Raw genomic sequence first — 22,789 nt, 5'->3', positions numbered from 1 at the left:
TATCGGGACCTGGTTCAAAGATGTCCAGAATTGAAGTGCTTCCCCGGGACATTTCGTGGTGGCGAGCCCGACGATCACGGATGGTTTTCTTGAATCTGAAAGATAAACAGGCCTTGCAGGTGTTTTCTTCGTGCTCCAGAGAGAGGCAAAGATTAAACACCTTGTGTAGGTCCGAGTGTGGGAACATAGCACCACACTGGGGACATTTTTTTAAGGGAGTCCGTTCCATCGTCGTCCAATGTGGTGGGCACAAAAGTATGGTTCTGCGGCCAGACTGCTACAGTCATGCACAGCCAAGTACATACTGCCTGCTAAGCATAGCCCTGAAAATTCGTATTGCATGCCAGGCACAGTATGGTAAAGCCAAATGATGCTGTGCGATGGGCAGTCTGATAATTCAGTCATGTACAGAGTCAGTGAATGTTGCCTGCCATGGCCACATTCGGTAGTATCAGTCAATGCGGTCTTCCAATGTCAAACCTTCCACCCTGTCGGTTATAGCCAACAATTACTTTCTGCAACAATGTAAACAAGCATTGGCAATGCAATAGGTCTTGCATTTTTTTAAGTTAAAGCTATTGGTGTTGTAAATGATTATTTTTTTTTTCTATAGGAGTCTACAAGACTTAGAATGAGGAATTACCACGGGGGTGGGGGGGAAGAAAGAGAGAAAGCGAGCGAAAGCGAGCGAGCGAAAGCGAGCGAGAGAGCAAAAGCGAGCGAGCGAGCAAAAGCGAGCGAGCGAGCAAAAGCGAGCGAGAGAGCAAAAGCGAGCGCGAGAGCAAAAGCGAGCGAGCGAGCAAAAGCGAGCGCGAGAGCAAAAGCGAGCGCGAGAGCAAAAGCGAGCGCGAGAGCAAAAGCGAGCGAGAGAGCAAAAGCGAGCGAGAGAGCAAAAGCGAGCGAGAGAGCAAAAGCGAGCGCGAGAGCAAAAGCGAGCGCGAGAGCAAAAGCGAGCGAGAGAGCAAAAGCGAGCGAGAGAGCAAAAGCGAGCGAGAGAGCAAAAGCGAGCGAGAGAAAGCGAGCGAGCGAGAGAGCAAAAGCGAGCGCGAGAGAGCAAAAGCGAGCGCGAGAGAGCAAAAGCGAGCGCGAGAGAGCAAAAGCGAGCGCGAGAGAGCAAAAGCGAGCGCGAGAGAGCAAAAGCGAGCGCGAGAGAGAGAGCGAGAGAGAGAGCGAGAGAGAGAGCGAGAGAGAGAGCGAGAGAGAGAGCGAGAGAGAGAGCGAGAGAGAGAGCGAGAGAGAGAGCGAGAGAGAGAGCGAGAGAGAGCGAGAGAGAGCGAGAGAGAGCGAGAGAGAGCGAGAGAGAGAGCGAGAGAGAGAGCGAGAGAGAGAGCGAGAGAGAGCGAGAGAGAGCGAGAGAGAGAGCGAGAGAGAGCGAGAGAGAGCGAGAGAGAGCGAGAGAGAGCGAGAGAGAGCGAGAGAGAGCGAGAGAGAGCGAGAGAGAGCGAGAGAGAGCGAGAGAGAGCGAGAGAGAGCGAGAGAGAGCGAGAGAGAGCGAGAGAGAGCGAGAGAGAGCGAGAGAGAGCGAGAGAGAGCGAGAGAGAGCGAGAGAGAGCGAGAGAGAGCGAGAGAGAGCGAGAGAGAGCGAGAGAGAGCGAGAGAGAGCGAGAGAGAGCGAGAGAGAGCGAGAGAGAGCGAGAGAGAGCGAGAGAGAGCGAGAGAGAGCGAGAGAGAGCGAGAGAGAGCGAGAGAGAGCGAGAGAGAGCGAGAGAGAGCGAGAGAGAGCGAGAGAGAGCGAGAGAGAGCGAGAGAGAGAGCGAGAGAGAGCGAGAGAGAGAGCGAGAGAGAGAGCGAGAGAGCGAGAGAGAGCGAGAGAGCGAGAGAGAGCGAGAGAGAGCGAGAGAGAGAGAGAGAGCGAGAGAGAGCGAGAGAGAGAGAGAGAGCGAGAGAGAGAGAGAGCGAGAGAGAGAGAGAGCGAGCGATAGAAAACTACCTAGAGAACTTAGAATGAGGAATTACCACTGGGAAGCAGCTGCAGCACTTGGAATGAGGAATTACCCATGAGACTAGAGAAGTAGGCAGCAACACTCCCTAGAGGACTTAAAATTTGGGAATTACTGACAGGTCCAGAGAAGCAGACACAGCACTGTCTAGAGGATTTGGATTGAGGATTTAAAGACGGGACCAGAGTAGCAGCTACCAGCACCATCTAGAGGACTTAAAATGTGGAATTACTACTGGGACCAGAGAAGTAGCTAGCAGCACTGCCTAGAGAACTAAGAATGAGTAATTATCACTGGCAAGAGACACAGCTAGCAGAACTGCCTAGAGGACCTAAAATGAGGAATTACCACTGAAAAGAGACAGCTGCAGCACTGCTTAGAGGACTTAGAATGAGGAATTACCTGATGTGATCAGCGAAGCAGTTAACATGGTCTAGAGGACCAAGAACTAGGAATTACCACTGGGTAGAGAGACGCAGCTGCAGCACTACCTAGAGGAATTAGAATGAGGAATTACTGACAGAGCAAACACAACAACAATACGATGGATGGAGTACTGAAACTTTTCACCCATTCAACCCCAGTCAAGAGATCGGAGTTTAATCCATCATTCTTTTGCTCACTATGCCACCCCAGTTTGGATCCATCCATATGCAAATCAGTCTTGACCCCTCTCCTCATGGGAACACTCCTGGATGCTAGTTTCCAGTCCAGGGAGGACCAGGCCTGGCAGTTCAGGCTGGACTGCTCCCATGAGGAGCAGTGCCAAGACTGATTTGCATATGGCTGGGATTAAACTGGGGTGTCATAGTGGGCAAAAGATTCAACCCAGATCTCTTGACTGTGGGGGAGTGGTTGAAAAGTTACAGCACTCCATTCATCTTGTTGTGTTTGCTATGTTCATCCAAAGTGGCCCAGGGCATGCCCAGGCGTGGGTGCTTTGCTCGCTGTGCCACTGGATTCAATTTAGCCTGGCTGATGAGGAGTGAAACCCCAAAACAAGTCTTGGGATGCTGGTTTGAGGTGCAGGGAGGACCTGGCCGGCAGTTCAGGCTGGACTGTTCACATGAGCGGCAGGGTCAAGACTGATTTGCATATGGCTTGATTTGAACTGAGCTGGCATATTGAGCAAACTAAATGGATTTAACCCAGATCTCTTGACTGGGGGTGAGGGGTTGATAAGTTTCAGCAGTCTGCTATGAATTACTAACAGGACAAGAGAAGCAGCTGCAGCACTGCCTAGAGGACTTAGAATGAATAATTACCACTGTGATCAAAGACAAATCTAGCAGTACTATCTAGAGGACTTGGAATGTCCCAATCCACGAAGGGGTATTCCCTACACCAAAAAGTGCAAATACCAGTGTTTTTGTGACATTATACAGAAATAATATAGAATGGAGCTCATTCGGAGTCCTGTGAAGAATTCGTCAAGACTGCACATAAATAAGATTGCACAAACAGAAAGAAAAAAAATATCAATTCACCCCGCTCCAAACTAAACTAACTAAAATGTTGAGTCTGGAATAAGGGTATCGCGTACAAGTTAAACTAAAGAAAAAATATTGAAGATTACGAGAACAAAAATGGAGTCTGCAACGAAAATAAACGTGCCGCAAACAATGGCCACATTTACAAAATGTGAAAAGTTAAATATTGTTAGTCATTGGCTAATAGGCATTGAATTAGCATGTGAAAGTTGTTTAGATAAAACAGAAAAAAAGGATTTTATCTACAAAAAGTACACACTACACTAGAGGTTAGTCATATCTGTGCCATTAGCGTACAACACATGACGCATAGGGTTATGTAATTTGAGACTACGGAATATTTTTTTTAAATGCTGCAACTTGCACAAAAATAAAATACTGCACAAACGCAAAGGTAAAAAGCCTTTAGAGAAAGGAAACAAGTAATAGGCCAATACTCCAGGGGAGAAGCAAGACCTGAAAATGTGGTACAAATAAAGGCCAGAAAGCAAACAAAAACATGCTTTTACGAATGACGCACATTTGAATGAATCGCCAACAAGGGGGGGAATTAAAGCTGTGCGGTATGCACACGGCATGTCTCGCAGAACAGTAAAACGCTGATTGATCTTTCAAACAAATTGTGATACCATATGAACAACAATTTTCCAGACTATTGCCCATTAACAGGAAAACGCCACTTTATCTATTTGGGCATTAACTTCAAATAAGCAGTAGTTGACTGCTAAATTAGTCTGATGGTATGAAACTAACATCAAGATGCTAATGTGGCAAATTCAATTAAACAAAGGTTTTTTAACCATTTCATATTTTCCAGTAAGTTAAAAAAACATTAGATGGCTGGGCTAACATCCAATGGGCAGACAATCTTATGACTGGAAAGGAATCCTGCATACTTACATATTTTATGAAGAGCGCTTTTATCTCGAAGCTGCAAAAAAAAAAAAAACACCAAAAAAAAGTGGCTCTACATAAAAAAAAAAATTGCTTTTGCCACATTATCTTTCCTATGAAAGAGAGAAAATGTCTGATGGGTGGCATTGTGATTTGAATGGTGACAACGTGGATGGAAAAAAAAAATCAGAAGTGACATGATTGCTAAGACGAAACTAAAAAAATAAGAGGCAGATGAAAATCTGAAAAATAAAAGATGCGATGATAATGTAGCAAATCACATCTGTTGGCAACCAGGACGCTGGGAAAGGGTTTAATCAAGCCCCATGGCACGGTTAGTCCTTCATCCTGCACCTGAAGCAAGATCACGTAAGGAGAAGGCAGTGTGTCAGATAATGATTACAGGTGCAAGACATACACCATAATTATTAAGGGAGGAGAAATCAGACAGTTACAACGCAACACTGATTAAAGGCAGACTCCCTGAGCTGCTCTTTCTACACTACCAACCATCCCTCCCGTTTAAGTTTGCCTACAGTGATTCAAAGGCTGGGGAGAATTAGAAGAGGGTAATGGTTACAAGAAGTTCAGGAACAACTGTGAGAAGATGGGTGTACAGTGCCAGCTCATGGAAGGAGGGGCAGTGGCGATCATTTTTATATTGTACTCTACTCATTGTAGGTTCTGGGTTGGTCCAGAAGGAGAAGTGACCCCCCTCCCCCCCCCCCGCCTTTGGCTTTATTATTCCATCTATTTAAATTAGTCAGCATTAGCTATGGTGAAGTGTAAACAAGAGAGGATGTGGTGGGATGCGGAGTAGATGTATACTTTACCTAAACTGCAATTTTATTTAAGGTTCTACCGTTCCCATCTATTGCAAGGGAGGGGGCCCACTGGTGAGGAGGGAGCTGGTACAGTGGTGCCCTTTGGCTACATTCTGTCATCAGCCAGGTCACAACAATAAAGTAAAGATTACTGGCTATACAGTTTACTCTTAGCAGATGTGGTCAAACTGGGGGAAGAGGTTTGTGATACCTGCAGCAGTGTTACAGTATATCTTGCTCAAGGTCAACGAAGGAGTGGGGGCAAACAGCACTGGTGTACATACTCATGCACACAGTATGTTCGAAGGAGATCAGCTCCAACGTAATTTCACCAACTAACTAATACAAAATCTCGGAGGATATTGGACTGATGGGTACTTTCATGCCAAATATTTCTTACCTTCTGAAAGGTCTCCGAAGTTAATGGCACCAGTTCCCCTAAGTGCATTGGTTCGCTGGCTACAAGAAAAGAGAAGAATACATAAATAACCCAAGCTACATGCTTTTATGGTCTAAAGAACCGAAATAAAGTTGAAACTGAACCCAAGCTACACAGCGACAAAAAGCTCTCCCAATCATGCCTGTGTCCAACCTTACATGGAGACTACTCCACCCTGAATGATACTGGAGGTTTAACTCCAGCCACTGTGCAATAATCCTTGAATAAAAACCTTTTCAAATAAGTACAACATCAACTCGGCCTCTTAATGAATAGTGCCCATGACCTACTTAGAGCATGGCTAGTTAAGGGAAAGAGACTAAAAATAGAGAGCAACTAAAAGTTAAGACGAATACACGTTGAAAACATTGTTGTTTTCTCAAATTAAAACTGATGGATTGCTGCTAAATTGTGACATGTATACAAGTTGTACTCCTACTGTTGGAGACCTAGCTCACTTTTCTCTAGCATTTGCAAGGTGCTCTTCTAGGGGGTAGTGGGATCGAGAGACATTACGCTCATCAGAGAAGAGTGTTAGACATCTGCAAATACACACTATAGTCCATAAAGGATATGAACAACTCAATAAGGAGATCCACACCAATTTATAAAAATAACATCTTTATATATGTTTAGGCACCAGAATCAATACAATCAGGTAAGTAAGCTGTGCAAGATGAATACTTTTAAAATGCAGACAGTGCATTTTCAAGAAGGTGCAATGTTATCCTATGAGAGGAAAAACAAGTATGGCATTCAGATAGTACAGCGACTTCTGAGACCAATCTCTTGGACTTAAGGCGAGTATGGGGCAAGGTACAAGGCAGCACCAGCAGGTCACCTCCAGCAGCACTGGGTGGAGGGGCAGCAGAGGGAGGGGAAGGGCGGGCAGGGGGTTAGTCGGGGCAGTGGTGCAATACAGCATTGGGTGCCAAATGTTAGTCAATGGGGATCGGTCTGTGCAAAAAGAGGCTGCAGGTTTGGAATGGGAGGCTAGTTGGGCTGAACCAACCAGAGTGTTCAAGTCTTGTGATGCTAAGGAATGTAGTGACACCTGTGGTCCTCCTCCCCTCTGGCAGGGTTGGCCAAGTGCAAAGGGTCTTTGAGTTGTCGAGTTTCTTAGTCCGGGAGCACTTTCGGTTGAAGGGGCCTGCACACACAAGCTGCAGGCAACAGTGGAGCGTTCACGAGGGGCAAAACCAAAGTGGAGTCCGTATCCCTGGGCTTGGGGACCACACACACACCGTTGGCTCACTTCACCTCAGGCTGGGGGGCTCGGTGCAGTGGTGCTTGGCAGTGTTGGATTTTGGAGGGTCTGGAGTCCTTGCAGTGGTTCCTAGGGTACCTGCAGGGGAGCAGCTCGGCTGTTCCACATGAGTCCCTGGGTCTTTGCTGAATCCAGGCAGGCCTCCCAGGCTTTGAGGTACAACAGTTTTCAGGTCAAGACGAGTGGCACAATTTGATGGGAAAAGGCCAACAGGGCTGCGGTCAAGTGAGTTGCTGCTTTTTCAGTCTTTGCTTTTGCGGCTCTTCAGTATACGTCTCCTTCGTAGGTCAGCAGGATCTGCTTTTCTGGTGCCAGGGGCTCCCTAAAATACTGAATTTAGGAGTGTTAGGGAGTGTAGCGTAGTAGCCAATGGGCTACCAACTCCTGGGGTCACTACACCTCCTATATGATCACTTACTGTGGGAAGCGGGCATAACCCCGTCCTAGAGTTCCTAAGTTTGCCATCACCAAGATGGCTAACTTTGAAAAGTCGTCTCCACTTCAGGTAGCCCACCTTAGGGGTGGTACTATCCTGAGAGCGGACACAACTATCTGACTAGCCAGTTTTCCCACCTGTCCAGGTGCCAAAGGGCTATCGACAAAGGGAGGGGTGGCATTCTCTACTGTAAGAGAAGCCAGATTTGCATATCAAAGGCGGTGGGTGCTTTGAAGCTCCCCTGCCTTGGAATGCAAATCTGCAGGTCATCTCGTGGGAGGGGGCTGTAAGCACACTGCTAGAGCAGGCTTAGTTTCTGACCTTCTGTGAGCAAAGGCCCTCACCCCATACTGCATGCTGTATAGGTACGTCACCCCTACATCAGGCCTTACATCCCTATGGCAGGGTGCTCAATACTACATGTGAGGGTATAACTGCATAAGCAGATATGCCCCTGTGTTGGTCAGTTCCATTACAGCCAGTACATGTAATCGGGGAAGCCATTTTAAGAGCATGTGCTGGACACCAGTGAAAACAAGTACCCCAGCTACATAATGGTTTAACTGAAAATAGAGATCTTTGGTATCAAATATCTTTTATTAATAAACCCACACTGATGCCAGTGCTGTATTTATTAATGCATGCACACAGAGGGCACCTTAGTGGTGCCCCCTGAAAAACCTACCCGTTTGGTGTGCTGACTGACTGGTTTTTGCCAACTGCCACCCAAGACACATTTCTGACAGGCATGGCATACAGGCTTGATCCCATGTCACATTTTCACTTTTGTCTGCACCAAGACACGCAGCCTGCAGTAGCAGCTTGCAAGAGCTTGGTGAGGGGTCCCTTAGGGTGGCGCAATTCATGCTGCAGCCCTTGGGGACCCCCTTTAGTACTCAGGCCCTAGGTACCAGGGGTACCATTTACTAGGGACGGAGAGGATACTAAAGGTGTTGTCAAATGGGGAAACAATTTCTCGGTTTTGGGAAAGGGATCTGGCACTAGGGACCTGGTTAGCAAGAACCCAGTGCACTTCCAGTCAAAAACACATCAGATACCAGGCACAACGTGGGGGTGGCCATGTCAAAAAGGGGCATTTTCCTACAGTGCACAGAGGAGACATTTCAGAGATAATTGGCTTTTTTCAAAGCTGTAGGTTTAATCAGCAAAAAACAATATTTCAGTAAACCATTAAAGGCCAATCAAATGAGCTTCATATTGAAATTTATTACAGATTCAGTGCCAAATAACTGTTTGAATTAATTTACACTCACTGTCGTGGATTAATTTACAGATTACGTGGTCATAGAAGACCATTTTTCATAAAGTGCATTTATTCATTACCATGAACCTAATTTCATTAGCAATTCTAAACAAAATTCTATTCATTCCGACTACTATCTCATTCTGATTACTATCAGTGCAAATCATATCACAAAGTGAGGTGAAGGAAACCTGTGATTCTTTGAACTTGGGGCCACAATGCGCAGGTCATGAGGACTATACGTTAGCTGTAGGACTCAAGTTAAAAAATAAACTGTCTTTTTGTAGCACAGATTAGCACTGATAATGCACAGACATGTGAGAAATATAGGAAGAAAACCACTAGAAATGCCTATTTAAACAGTCCTAAATTAACGTGAGGAAACAGTGGGCACCAGTGCTGAAAGAAATAGCAGGAAAAAGGAGTAAGGGACAAGAGTTCGTTATGTCAAGCCAAAGTGAGTAGCACCAGAAAAGCTAGCAGATTACATGGAATGTACAGAATGAAACCTAGACTGCAGAATTCACTTTCAGAAAAGAAGACAGTATTATATACCACTCACTGAAGAAAGGTAGGGAACAAGAGAGATGAGGTTGGGAGTCAGACAGAGATGGGCAAAGGATAGCGAACATTAATACAAGTGAAGTTAGGAAAAGTTTCAGGAGTGAGGAAAATTTCAAATCGTGAGAGACATTAAAGAAAGTAACTAAGAAAGAGAGCAATCAAGGTTAAATAGCCGAAAACGGAAGAGAGTTGGAGCGAGCAGCGGTAGAATTTGCTTTATTAAGTCAGTAAGTTAAGGAAATGCATGCAGGAAAACGTGATGTAGAGAAAGGGTAGTGAAAAAGACCAGTAGCAAATATTTATTCTAAAGATAAAGTAAATAGCAAAGTTAGTCATTAAAGAAAAAGCTACAGAAACAGGGAGAAGTGAAACACTAGATTAAGGCAAAAGAAAAGATGCCAAGAGAAAGAATTGGATGTAGAAAACAGCACAGTTTGCTACAAGTTCTGTAGCTTAAATGGAGGTGGAAAGGTTATCAAGAGTGCTTGGAGGACAGAATTTCTTCCACTTGCGCTCAGTCCTGCTAAATGTGTTTCCAGCAAGATAGATGAGTAGGTGAAAAAGGATTATGAAAAATGAATGACTGAACCAAGGTTTACAGAGGATCAAATGAAGGAGTAAGATGAACAGATCCTAAGGGGAAAAAAAACTGATGGCCAACTAAGTGAAAGTTAAGTGGGTTTAGGAGAACAGCATTTGATCAGCTTTAGAACTGAGAAAAAAGAAAATAGGTCACAGTATCAAATAGATAGAAAATTAGATCAATGATGTAGAAAAGAAGATAGAGTATGGTGTGCTGTGCAGGAGAATGTTTACCGTCATCTCAATCTAGTACGAAACCCCTCTTTTCTACTCCTGTCACCCCCACCAAGTTCACAAAAGAAGCTCCCAATCACCTAAAAACACTCCAATCATTTCACAAAATCAATGCGTACTAAAGGAAACTGCCTTATATTGACAGCTATGCATCGCATTCTTTAATCTCAGTGGGTTTGTCTGGTCATAGCACTGTGCCAATCCCTTTACATCAACAGCACCCAGTCAACAAGGCCAAGCCAGGGGGAGTGGGGGGCTAGAGAGCCCACACCAAGATGGTCGCTCTGTAGAGAAGCTCTGACGGCAGGACTGAAAATCCGGCACTTTTCCATCTCCCCAACCAACATCACTGCTTCAGGCAGATATGGTTTTGCCCAGAAACTGTAGCCTTGATCGGCGTGAATTCCACAGTCGGCAGCACCGAGCGAAAGCGACTCGCTGGCGGATATTTGGAGCTACAGCCTGCTCAGCAGACGGGGTGCGGTGACGTAGCCTGTGTGAGTCGATATGAGAGTAGCCGCTGCCCGTAGCACGCCTGAAAACGCGCGCTCATCTAGGGAAAGAGGCAGACCCCCGAGCTCGGACCGGCGGCTGCAGAGACACAATGTCAGCCACCCATGGCCCAGGAAACTCACAGGCACATGCGCTCAGGCCTCAGGGGAGAGACTGGCCGGCCCTGCGCTGATCGTGAAGGAGTGCTGCCGGCTCCACACGCTGGCACAGCAAAACACGCATTTGCAATGCAATAGGTCTCGCATTTACGGGAGTTTGAGCTATTGGCATTGTAAATCACAATGCCTTTTATTTAGGTTTTGGTTTTTAAAACATAAAATAAAAGGCATTGTCATTTACAATGCCAATAGCTTAAACCTGCGTAAATGCGAGACCTTTTGCATTTTCAATGCTTGTTAAATTCAGCCAAAATAAAAAGCATGTCAGCAACATTGCCATATCTGTACTCTGCTTTACCTCCAGGCCACAACAAGGTAAAATGCCAAAAGTCCACTGACAGCGTGAGGAGAAACATAGCTCGACATATCTTATTAAAAATGAACAAAGAATTAATCAAATGCCTTTACCAGGATTATTTATTCACATTTTTTAATACATTGATGAGGTTTAAAATGTACCTTGGATGTGCTTCAGTATAGATGCTGGGGGCATGAATTCTGTTCCTGAATGACCCAATGTAACTCTGAACCCCATGTTACCCTGCCTCCTCCATGAACTAAGAGAGTTTGTGTGTAGTTATTAGGGTGGCATGACACCTAATTTAAAAGAGGAAAATCCTAGGCTAGGAAAGTTGTATCTGAAAGTTGCACCTGCTGACATGCAGCAAGTTAGTAACCTTAGTGCGCCTCCAAGTGCCACAGAAAGAAAAGGCGAAGCACTACACCCCACCAGAAAGACTTTCAACGTGCATTTGAAAATACCGGTGCTTTAGTGAAATAATAAATAAATATTTAAACGCTTGCTGTTTCTGTAGAGCGTCACCCCGCACTTCTGTAGTTCGTAAACACTTTGACAAACAGGTGTCACTATTACCCAAGTTAATAGTATATGAAGGAAAGACTCGGGGCTGCGTGCTGCGCACAGGGTAGCGCCCTCTGGTGGGGGTGCAGACATATCTCTTTGTCTAGGGGGAGACAAAACCCTTGCAGCTGCGCACATTTTACCAGGGTAAAAAAAAAAAGTGCCAATGACTCATGAGGCTGCCCGGGTACTCTATAGGGGTTTGGGATTTGTGTATTAAAGAAATACCCTTTAGCTGGAGTTTTCCTTTTAAAGTAGGGGTAGCAATCAGTTTTCTCAAAAGGAAGTGTTAGCCAGCAGGCAGAACTACTTGACCCAGGGAACTTCCGGTCTCAACCACAGAGCATTAGGCCATCAGTGATGTGTGGCGGCCCAGGCGGTAGGAAAGACGCTCTGGCTATCCCCGCTCAGTTATTTTCATGTTATCAAACCTAGAAGACGTCCCTGTGGTGTTTACACACAGGCCTGGGCCGCAGGCGGTTAACGGAGGCCTAGTTTACAGAGTTAATGTGGGAAAAGACATCGCTGTGAGAAGGTAGACTACGGTTCATGAAGACACACACGAGTTGTCTTGTGGTTAACCGCAGTTGGAGACGTATTTTAATGTATTGTTTATGAATACATTATGTTTGTTATACAGGAACGCTACAGGTGAACACCCATCGGCGCGCAGTACAACAACAGAGTAGCAAGATGTACACAAACAAGAAAGACGAAAGAGAAAGTAGAACAGGAGATGGTAAACAAGACAAGCCCGGCGGAGCGTGGCGCGCGCATGCTTTGGGGCGGGGGACTGCATTCCAGGCGGGGGAGCGGACCCTTTGAAGTGCTCCCAAAAAGCAGATTGCATGGCGGCACGATGCGCGTGATTGTGCGCGTGCTAGCCATGCAATCCGCTTTTTGGGAGCACTTTTCAAACCCGCTTACAATACTCTCGCTTTGCGATCGCTTATGCGATAGCAAGGCGAGACCTAAAAAGAGAAACCCAATGCCTAGACAAGGCCAATAAGCTATACCTACGGCAGGACCCGTAGTGGCCCCCCGGGGCCTGCTCTAAATGAACACACCGCCCGGAGGGGAAGAAATCAAGCAGTGACCTGCCCTCGAGCCGAACAGCGTTCCATATGTGAAAGCGCTGCAGGCCGCATAGCAGAGAACGATTGAGAGCAAGACTGTGGCGGATAGAGGCCCCCACCACAGAGCATGGAAACAGCAGGTAAGAGCACCTGAGAGGCCCCTGCTGCACCGAGACTTCACATCCATGTCACCAAGTGCTCATATTGAATCAGAGCCACCCGTTTTAGGCAAGCAGCGCCTTAGTAACTATGAACAGTGAAATGCCCCAGCAACTTTAGGAGGGGCAGCATTAAAATTGCGGAGACGTCTCCTTGCTCATAGAAGTCCAGGTCTTCATCACAAGAGGACTGCCAATTGATAGACTCAGGTCATTAGGCCCACTGTGCCCCTGAGCACGAACACCGAGACTAGACCTGGCTCACTACAACAACAAGCAACACGTCTCCCACACCAAGTGTGCCCACGGGATGTGGAACAACTGAGAGACATAACAAGCGCACTCTGGACAAGAGTTGCTCGGAGGAACATTGTCCCCAAATTTGAGTGGCCTACCAAGTTTGACTGACCGTCTTACTCCAACCACTAGACAGCCAGCCAGGTACACTTTGGGAACTACACACAACAGGCGATTCCCCAATTGTAATCGGTAAAAAGACGCATCTGCTGAAGCCGCCACCAATGCGTCAAGCACACAACCCTGTGGTAGTGTACCCGAAGAATGGGGAAAACGGACACCAAACACAAGCATTGGCATAGCCAATAGGTCTCGCCTTTGGGACCTTATAAGTGTTTAGCCATGCAACAGTTGCATAACTAAATACTTATAAGGTCCCAAAAGCGAGACCTATTGGCTATGCAAAGCGGCCCTGCGGCCGCGAAAGTGAAAATGATCGCGATCGCGATCAAACATCAAAGCGGCCGCGAAAGTGAAAGTAATTGCGGTAAAGCGTGGCGCGCGCGCCCGCGCGCATGCACTGTAGCTCTAGGCTGGCCTGGTAGCACTTTTTGGAGCCCTCTCAATAAGTCTCGCCAGACCAGCGCATGCGCTGGGTCAGGCGAGACCTAAAAAACTAGTCTTCGAACAGTGGAAATCCACCAAAGGGCCTCCAACCATGGAGGACAGCCAACTGGAAGTGGAATTAGCCAGCGCGACCCCTCCTGAACCAGACTTCGAAGAAATGTTTAGGGATCTCATGCAATCCCTCACCACTGACAATAAAATAGATTTCCTATCAGACAGATTCGACCGCCATAGGGAGATGGTGATGAAACATGGAGAACGTCTCGAACAGGTAGAACAGAGCACCTTCACGCTAGAAGACGAAGGAGTGGCAACCCAGGAAAAGCTCCTTAGCATGGAGAAGGTCCTCGAGGTGATAAGCAACGAAAACAAAGATTTGGAGGCCAAGCTGCGCCTAAACAACTTTCGATTAGTAGGGGTCCCGGAGTCTACCGCAATGACACGGTGGAGGATTACGTGGCCCTCGTACCCCTCCGGGTGCGCCAGTAAGACCCATAATTGCACGCCTCTTGAATTATCGAGCTAGAGAGACGGTGCTGCGCCTAGCATACAAAACATATCAGGGGATCCCGGTGTCCTTCTACCCGGACTTAACTTTGGCAGTGCAAGCAGCCAGACAAGACTTTATGCCAATTAAACGTACCCTGCAACAGCTGCAAGTCAAATATCCCCTAATATATTGGCAAAACTTCTAGTATTCCACGCCGGAAAGACCACCTACTTCACTGGCCAAGAGTGTGGCACGCTTTGTAAAGGACCTGCAACTGGCCAGGACGACGGACCGGTCCAGAAAGGAGACAGCGGAAGACAACTGCACCAGTGATCACGATTTGGCACGCACTGCAATGCTGAACTCCCAAGAGACTGCCGTCGACGATCCAGCGGAGCGGGCATGTCCTGCTCTGAGGGACAATGACTCTCCCCACTTGGATCCTTTACCTATAATTAATATGCTGCTGCTGCTATTTCTGTTCATCTGATTTACACTAAGACTGGTTAATTACATTTGCGAACCCCGTCCCGCAGCCCAACTCCAGCGGGTGGACACGGTGGGCTCCTAGACTGCCCCCCCAACCCGAGGATGTTTCCCTTACATTGCATAATGGCATACTTACGTTGGGCTTGTGGGATGACTGGGTTTCATGCTCAGCCTCATTGGGGGGCTGGAGTGGGTGGGCCCTGTTGATGTTTGCAGATAGCAACTGTTTGAAGTGTCATCCCTTCCCTTTTTTACCTACCTTTTGCCCTCGACCGACTCTCCTGGCGACGTTGGGCGCATAGAGGCCAACAGTCAAGTAGGGCAACATCACTGGAGTGAAATGTATTACTTGGAATGTCAGTGGTCTGAATGATGCGCGAAAGACAAAAATGGCATCCACACAATTGGACCGCCACAAAGTAGATATATGCTTCCTGCAGGTACGCCACCTCACTGCGAATACTTGCGGGCGGCTGCGAGTGAGGTGAGCGAACAAAAAACACAGCCTGATACTCAAACTATGCTCGGGGTAGCCATACTCCTCAGGAAAGGGCTGCACTGGGGCACATGTGCTACAATATGCAACAAGGTGGGCAGATATGTCATGATAGCTGGCTCGCTAGGAGGACACCCGATCAGACTTCTCAATATATGTCGCTAACACTGATGACCCTGGCTTCTTCGCTGACGTTTGGAGAGTGATGAACTGTCTTGGTCCAGGCATTATAATCTGGGGAGGGGACTACAATGTAGTACTTGACGCACAAACCGATAGATCAGGAGACTCCCACCGCCCCATCCCCGATTGGCAGTTCAATTGGAAGCCATAATCTCAGAGAGCGACCTGATAGATGTATGGAGTCATAGACACCCTGAAGAGATGCCGGGCACATGCGTGTCGTACGCTGGGCCCTCCTGGTCACAGACAGACTACAGGCTAGTCTCCCGAGAAGCAGCGAATTAGAGGTGCAACATTTGCCCAGAACCCTCTCGGATCGCTCTCCATTGATGCTAAAGCTGGATTTTCCAGACTACCCTACCAGAGCTTTCACCTGGAGGCTTCCACTAGGCGCGCTACGATACTAGATGTCTTGTGAAACCATTATACCGGCCATATCCAAATGCTTTTTTCTCAACGAAGGGGCAGTCGACTCCTATGGGAGGCTTTTAAAACCGTCATACAGGGCAAATGCATCACTAAACAGGCGGGAGTTCTTCGGTCACTGCAGGGGGACCTAAAACAGTTAGAAGGCAAAATACAAACCATAGAGCAGGAGTTCTTTACCAGCAAAAATATTAATCTGTTAAGCGCAATCAGAGTTAAACTAGATGAGTTCCAGGAGGCGGCCATTAGGACACCACACTTTCTTAGCAAGGAAACTAGAGCTCGGCGATATGGAGAGGGAGAGAGCACAGGAAAGACGCTGGTGGGGCTCCTTCGGAAGCCCTGTGCCAGCAATTATATACCTGAGCTACACATCGCTGACTACGAACCGACAGTGGGCCAATCTGCTGTTCAAGTCGAAATGATCCCCTTCTATGTATCCCTCTATAGAGCCCAACAAGAAACTACACCTTCTGAGTTGGCGGAAATTTTCGACACATTGCAGTTACTGTGTCTGAAGGAGGGCCGTAGGGCTTTTCTTGATGAACCCTTCACAGCGGAGGAGGTGATCAGAACCATCCGCGCTCTCCCAGGTGAAAAGACCCCTGGCCTCAATGGCTTAACAGTCGGCTTCTATAAGGAATATGCTGGCTTACTCGCCCCACATCTAATAAACATGTACGAGGAATCCGTAGAGCAGTGGGTGCTTACACTATCACTTCGGGAGGCTCCATTTATCACAATTTTGAACCCCGACAAAGACGCACTCAAATGTGGCTCATACCGGCCACTTTCTGTGATCAATATGGACAGCAAGACCCTTGCCAAGCTCATTGTGGAGCGTCTCCTCCCACTGTTGCCTATGGTTCTATGTCCGGACCAATGTGGCTTTGTCCCTGGCAGAGCTACGGCTTACAACCTCCGAACGCTCTGACAATGCAGGAGCTCGACCCGCAGCTGGAGGCTGCTGCAATTTTTCTTGATGCCACCAAGGCATTCGATTCACTCGAGTGGCCATATCTATTTGCCCTTCTAAGACGCATAGGACTCAGCTCCAAGTTCATTAGATTAATAGTGCTCCTTTACTCACTCCCCACGGCACGAATAAAGGTAAACAGCATGATAACGCCCCGTTCCTGGTCTCTCACGGCACTCAACACGGGTGCCCCCTGTCGCCCCTACTATTTGCCGTGGCCATGGAGCGTCTGGCGGCGCGCCTGCGACAGCATTATGCCCACAGAGGCTTGGCATTCACTCCTTGGGTAATTCTGGTCTCTCTGTATGCAGTCGTCACACTATATGCTAAACATCCAGCTGTCAACCTTGTTAACTGGTCAGAGTTCCTCAGATTTGGTGGACTCTCAGGGATACTAATCAACTGGGCAAATTCAACGATTTTCCCGCTGACGGAGGCCACCACTCAGGTTCACTCGGAGTTCCCCCTGCAGTGGACATGTGATCCTGTGAAATATCTAGGCATATGTGTTAGTCGCGACCGAGGAGATATGGCGCTCCAACTATGGCAGACTGATGGACTGGATGGAGCAGGGCATAGCGAGCTGGATCACATTGCCTCGGTCCCTGAAAGGACGGTTGGCTATTGTCAAAATGGTTGTCTTACCCAAGCTCCTCTACCTTTTCACGAATATCACACTTCCCCCCCCCCTCGCCCAGAGCTTTAGGAAGCGGCTACACTCAAACATGATCACACTTGCACGGGCGGGCAAACAGCCCAGAATAGCCTGTGGAGATTCTTAGCCTCCCTTTTGAGCAGGGCGGACTAGGAACACCAGATTACGACCTATACTACTGGTGTGCCCAAGCACAATTTGCCTACCACTGGGTACACCCAACACAATTTATGGTGCACACCGCACCCGAGAACAATCAAGTGTCCCCGCTCCCTCTTCCAATGGCCTTATACCAGACACGACCCCCAACCTCGGACCGCGATCGACACAATGGGGTGCACAGGGTGGGCCTGGCATGGACTGCGCCGGAGGGCGTGACAGGAAGCAATGTATGCCCCCTTGGTCCCCCTAAGTACCCGGCATTGCCGTTCTTGGCAGAGGCCGGCCCCTGTGCTAGATTGCAATCCATGCAGCTCACAAAAATGAGAGATGTCTTCCCGGAGGGTACCTTTCTCGCACCCCCACCAAATCAGGGAACGGGAATGACTAACTACTTTAAAACAGATGACATACCAGCAGCTGCGTGCTGCTTTGCGTGCCTGCCTCCCCTCTTTTCCAGCTGCGCCCCCCACTTTCCAGACATTGGAGCGCTTCCAGAAGAATCCTTCCCCACATAAGCTAATGACATGCCTTTACACTGATATGCAACACACAGCTTCAGTGCGTACACCGCAGGCCCACCAAGAGTGGGAAGCTACGCTTGCCAGCTCATTCACACAGGAACAATGGACATTCTGTTGCACACAAGCATGAGCACTCTCCTCGAGTTACAGGCTGCGTCTTATACATTTTAAATTCCTCTACAGACGCTACAGGACGCCAGCTTGGCTTTAAAAAGTTGGACTGATTACTGAGGCGCAATGCCGGCGGAGCAGGTCCCTTGACGTGACTTTCCTACATCTTGCTTGGGGGTGCCCCCAAATTCAACACTACGGGGCAACCATTTTTGACGCGATTGAGGAAATGATGGGGATACCCATGGTGAGATCCCCACTGACCTCGCTGCTTGGACATGTTGGGGACTTTCCGACGGATAGCAGAAAGCTTACTGCCATGCTCCTACTACTTGCCAAGAGACGCATTACAATGAAATGGGGCTGAACACAGGTACCACTAAGAGAGGAAAGGCTTTGGGACACATCACTCTGTCAAGAACAGCTGGCTGCATACTGGGACCTAATGCTCACGCAATATCGACCTAAAGATGTATATGGCCTGCTGAAAATATACATGTGATTGCACGCAGAGAACGAGGATCCCTCACTGCCTCAGACTCCGGCCAATCAGGAGTAACACAAAATCCACCAGCCGCATGCATCAATGCGGCCGGTATCAACCCCATCGACTAAACGAGCCTGAAAGGTCAGTCGCCTACCTCCCCACCAACCCTTTTTCCCGGTAAACCCCCTTCCCTCCTAGTTTGTTACAATGGCACTTCTCTCTATGACAATAATTGCACCCAGCGATTATTATTCTCTGCAATGGAATTATTGGCTATTTGTCTATGATGCAACTGTAACAAGGCCACATGAGCGATGAACGTAACATAAGGATATGCATCTGGGCACTAAGGAAAGTCGGCCTGTTGCCATTGGTCATGACATCCATTGTAGTACTTTGTATTACTGTAAATCTTGAATAAAAAGAATAAAAAATAAAAAAACAAGTCCAAGCCAACCAGATAGATACACTGGATCTTTGAAGGCCTCAGGCGATTGCTGCAACTTCACTAATGTCAACTGACAGTGCAGAGTACCTCACTAAGTCAACATAGTCCTACAGCTTAATGAAAAAAGAAAAACACCCTCCTTGAAAGGGAAGTCAATTCACTGTAGTACTCGGAGCACAGATTGCAAACTTCCATCTGTAAACATTACAGTAAAAAACCCTGCTCAAAGCAAATCTTAAACTGAAAGCCTCAATCCCCTCTATAAGAAAACTCATCACCATCGCTAAAACTGCCTTTTATACATCAACACAAATCCTATATTAGGCAAACTACACAGCATCATCCCACATCTGGACTCTCCGTCCCCAGTTCCATCGACCAGGCTAATGGCAAATTATCCATCAGTAAAGTTAAAAAAAATCCTGAATGTAACAAAGAACCCCTAAATCCACAATCCATCCTTCAAAGGCACCAAAAGGGACAACCTTCCACCTACTCACAGAAATAAAAAAACTCAACTCACTCAAAGACACTAGAGAGAAAGACATCCCAATTGCAGTAAATGCTTCAAAACGCACATACCTGAAAACATATCCAGCTAGTTTCCAACTCACCTACTCTGCACAATTAAGTCCCAACTCTTTAAGGCAGAATTCAGAGCTACAGTTTAAGTCCTGGTGCTCTCACACCCAAAACATAGATAGCTAGCTTTGCCACCACACATATTGAGTGGGGTCAGAGAAATGTGTTGTGCCATCACTCTCAGGGGAACCAGGTGATCGAAGAAATAAAATCACAATGCTCCACAAAATTCATTGGCTCCACATTCATGCCCACATCACATTCAAGACGTAGTCTTTGATAAGGTGGCTACACACCAATTTATCAGGGGGAAAAAACCAACAAAAATAATCTCTAGAGGCCAGCACAACATACAAGGCATTGCCAAAAATAAAACTTCTTGAAGGAGGACTAGTTTCTTTTCTGTAACTCCAGTTCTGTAGTAGGGGTATCTCTGTTATAGTCATAATCTAGTGAATAGTCCCGCCCATGTGCGCGGACCCCGGAGCAATAAAAATAATCTCTTAAATTGTCAAGCCATGCAGACCTGCAGCTACACAAGAGAGAATTCAAAGACAGATAATGCAGCCTATATCCATAGGCTACACTGTCCAGTACTTAAACTAGAAAATTCTACCAACATCCACAAACAGCACTGCCTGCCCAGCTTTTTCCACAGAGAAAAACCTGCCTCCACCAGCAAAAGCCTCTGGAATGATAAGAGAGGGAGGAATGGACAGACAAGCCCCATAGGCTGCCATTATGTGGCTCAGAACAGGATACTGTGCCTTTAAGAAAACTTTCCAGAACTTTTCCAGTATCCCAGAATGCACAGCAGGTCCCTTCTACTTTCAGTTCTTTTTGAAGGCGTAGCACGCCAGACCTGTAGCATTCCTTATATTAACATTCATCTCTCCACCGGGGAGGCGGGCGCTTATGACTATAACAGAGATACCCCTACTACAGAACTGGAGTTACAGAAAAGAAACTACTCTTTCTGTAGTAGGGGGATCTCTGTGTATAGTCATAATCTAGTGAATAGAATGGCAAGCCCATCCCCACACAAAAACGGAGGTGGAGAAGATTACAAAATAATACCACTACTGTGCGAACAAATTTTGCAGCGAAGCCTGTCCAACCTGAGCATCTGCCCTGGCATCCGTGTCCAGACAGTAATGCGCAGCAAAGGTATGGACCGACTTCCAAGTGGCCGCCTTGCAGATTTCTGCAATCGGAAAAGTACGCAGCAAAGCAGTCGTGGCAGCTTTTCCCCTGGTGGAATGAGCCTTAGGTTTACCCCCTAAGGTCTTATTAGCCTTTTGGTAACACAATTGTATACAGGACACAATCCACCGAGAGATGGACTGTTTGGAGGTAGCAAGACCGGTCCTGACTGATCCATAATTGATAAACAATTGGTCTGACCTACGAATATCGCTGGTCTTATCAAGATAAAACTTCAACACCCTCCTAACGTCCAGGGAATGTAGAGACCTTTCCGCTGGAGAAGAGGGATTCTGAAAAAACGTAGGTAAAGTTATGGTCTGGTTGACATGAAAATCAGATATAACCTTAGGAAGAAATTTAGGGTGAGTACGCATAACAACCTTAGCAGCATGAAATGCAGTATAAGGTTCTTGGCAACACAACGCCTGAAGTTCACTCACCCTGCGGGCCGATGCAATGGCCACTAGGAATGCCGCCTTCCAAGACAGGTGCTGCAACGAAGCCTTGTGAATAGGTTCAAAAGGCTCCTCCATCAATCTGGACAGCACCACATACAATTCCCATGAAGGCGAGGGAAGTCTGACAGGAGGAAACACTTTCTTCAAGCCTTCCAAAAAAATCCTTGATGACAGGGATCTGAAAGCAAGGAAGCCTGTGAAGGGCATTTCCTGTAAGCAGTCAACGCAGCGAGATGGACCTTAATGGAATGGAAATTAAGGCCAGACTGCGCCAAATGCCAAAGGTACGCAAGGATGACCTCTTCCTTACATGTCGTCGGGTCAAAGTGCATGGACTTGCACCAGATGCAGAATCTCTTCCACTCGTTGCTGGTAGATTCAAATGTCCACATTGCACTATCTCAGGAGCCATGCCGCCAAACTCAAAGACGAGAGGTTGGGGTGCCCCAACTGCCCCCCGAACTTCGTGATAAGGTTTGGCCTGCACGGCAGCCGTATGTGAGGACGGAGAGACCGGTGAAGCAGTCCGTGAACCACCACTGTCTGGGCCATCCCGGGGCAATCAGGGTCATCCGCGCCCCGGACTGGGACAGCTTGATGAGCACCGCCGGAATCAGGGGAATGGGTGGAAAAACGTACAGAAAGCTGTTCGCCCAGTCGATCCATAGCGCATTCCCCAGTGTCCCCCGCTGGTAGTACCTGGATGCGAAGTATCGGCATTTGCTGTTTGGCGGTGGCGAACAGATCTACGTCTGGAGTCCCCCACCTTGCAAAGACGTCCCCTAGTACTTCATCGTTTTTGACCCATTCGTGGTTTTCCTGAAGTAGTCTGCTCAGTGCGCCCGCCTGAACATTCTGCACACCCGGCAGATGCGTGGCCGTAATGGTCAGTCCTCTGGCCAGAAGCCAGTGCCAGATCGACTGCGCCTCCTGAGACAGTGCGTGATCTCGACCCCCCCTGCTTGTTGAGGTAATACATCGTGGTTGTATTGTCTGTCTGGACGAGCAGCGAGTCGGTCTGGAAGGACGGATGGAAGGCCTTCAATGCCAGGTAAACGGCTCAGAGTTCCAGGAAATTCATGTGGTACGTCGACTCCAACGGGGATCACTCTCCGGAATGCGCTCCCCAGCCGTGGAGCGACGCATCCGTCACGATACTCTGCGTGGGAATGTTCTTGTGGAAGGAAACCCCCCTGAGGAGGTTTTACGCCGAACACACCCACTTCAGCGACTGAAGAGCATGCAGAGACAGCCGTATCTCGTCGTCCCAAGAACCTGTCCTCTGATCCCACTGATCCTCCAAGCACTCCAGCAGTGGTCTTATGTGCAGCCGTGAGTGAGGAAGATACATGATGCCATCGATCCCAGCAGCGTAGACACCTTCCTCACTGTTGTCGATGGAGCGGTCATAAGGGCCCGAGTCTTCCGAAGGAGTGACAATCGTCTCTCCTCCGAAGGAGACACGCTTACTGACAGCATAGAGATGGAGGCCCCCCACGTACTGTATGCACTGGACCGGCGTCGGGACAGACTT

At 47.7% G+C, this 22,789-nt stretch overlaps 1 protein-coding gene across 7 annotated transcripts in view; it reads right to left on the bottom strand.

Moving 5' to 3' along the window:
• The window catches only part of CNOT3 (CCR4-NOT transcription complex subunit 3), a 1,079,590-nt gene that overhangs the window by 942,608 nt on the left and 114,193 nt on the right, over nucleotides 1-22,789 (bottom strand). For 3 of the 7 annotated variants that reach the window (XM_085616418.1, XM_085616421.1, XM_085616424.1), the window contains exon 2: nucleotides 5,549-5,607. The exons of 2 other annotated variants lie outside the window; for them this stretch is intronic. The gene's annotated coding sequence lies outside the window, so the exon portion shown is untranslated. Of the gene's footprint in view, nucleotides 1-4,330; nucleotides 4,362-5,548; nucleotides 5,608-22,789 lie in introns of all 7 variants that reach the window. 2 more of the 7 variants (XM_085616419.1, XM_085616422.1) reach the window with 1 other exon arrangement.

This window comes from Triturus cristatus, chromosome 7, assembly GCF_964204655.1.
Source record: "Triturus cristatus chromosome 7, aTriCri1.1, whole genome shotgun sequence".
In the NCBI taxonomy this organism is placed as follows: Eukaryota; Metazoa; Chordata; class Amphibia; order Caudata; family Salamandridae; genus Triturus; species Triturus cristatus.
This window is presented reverse-complemented; position numbering and strand designations above follow the sequence as displayed.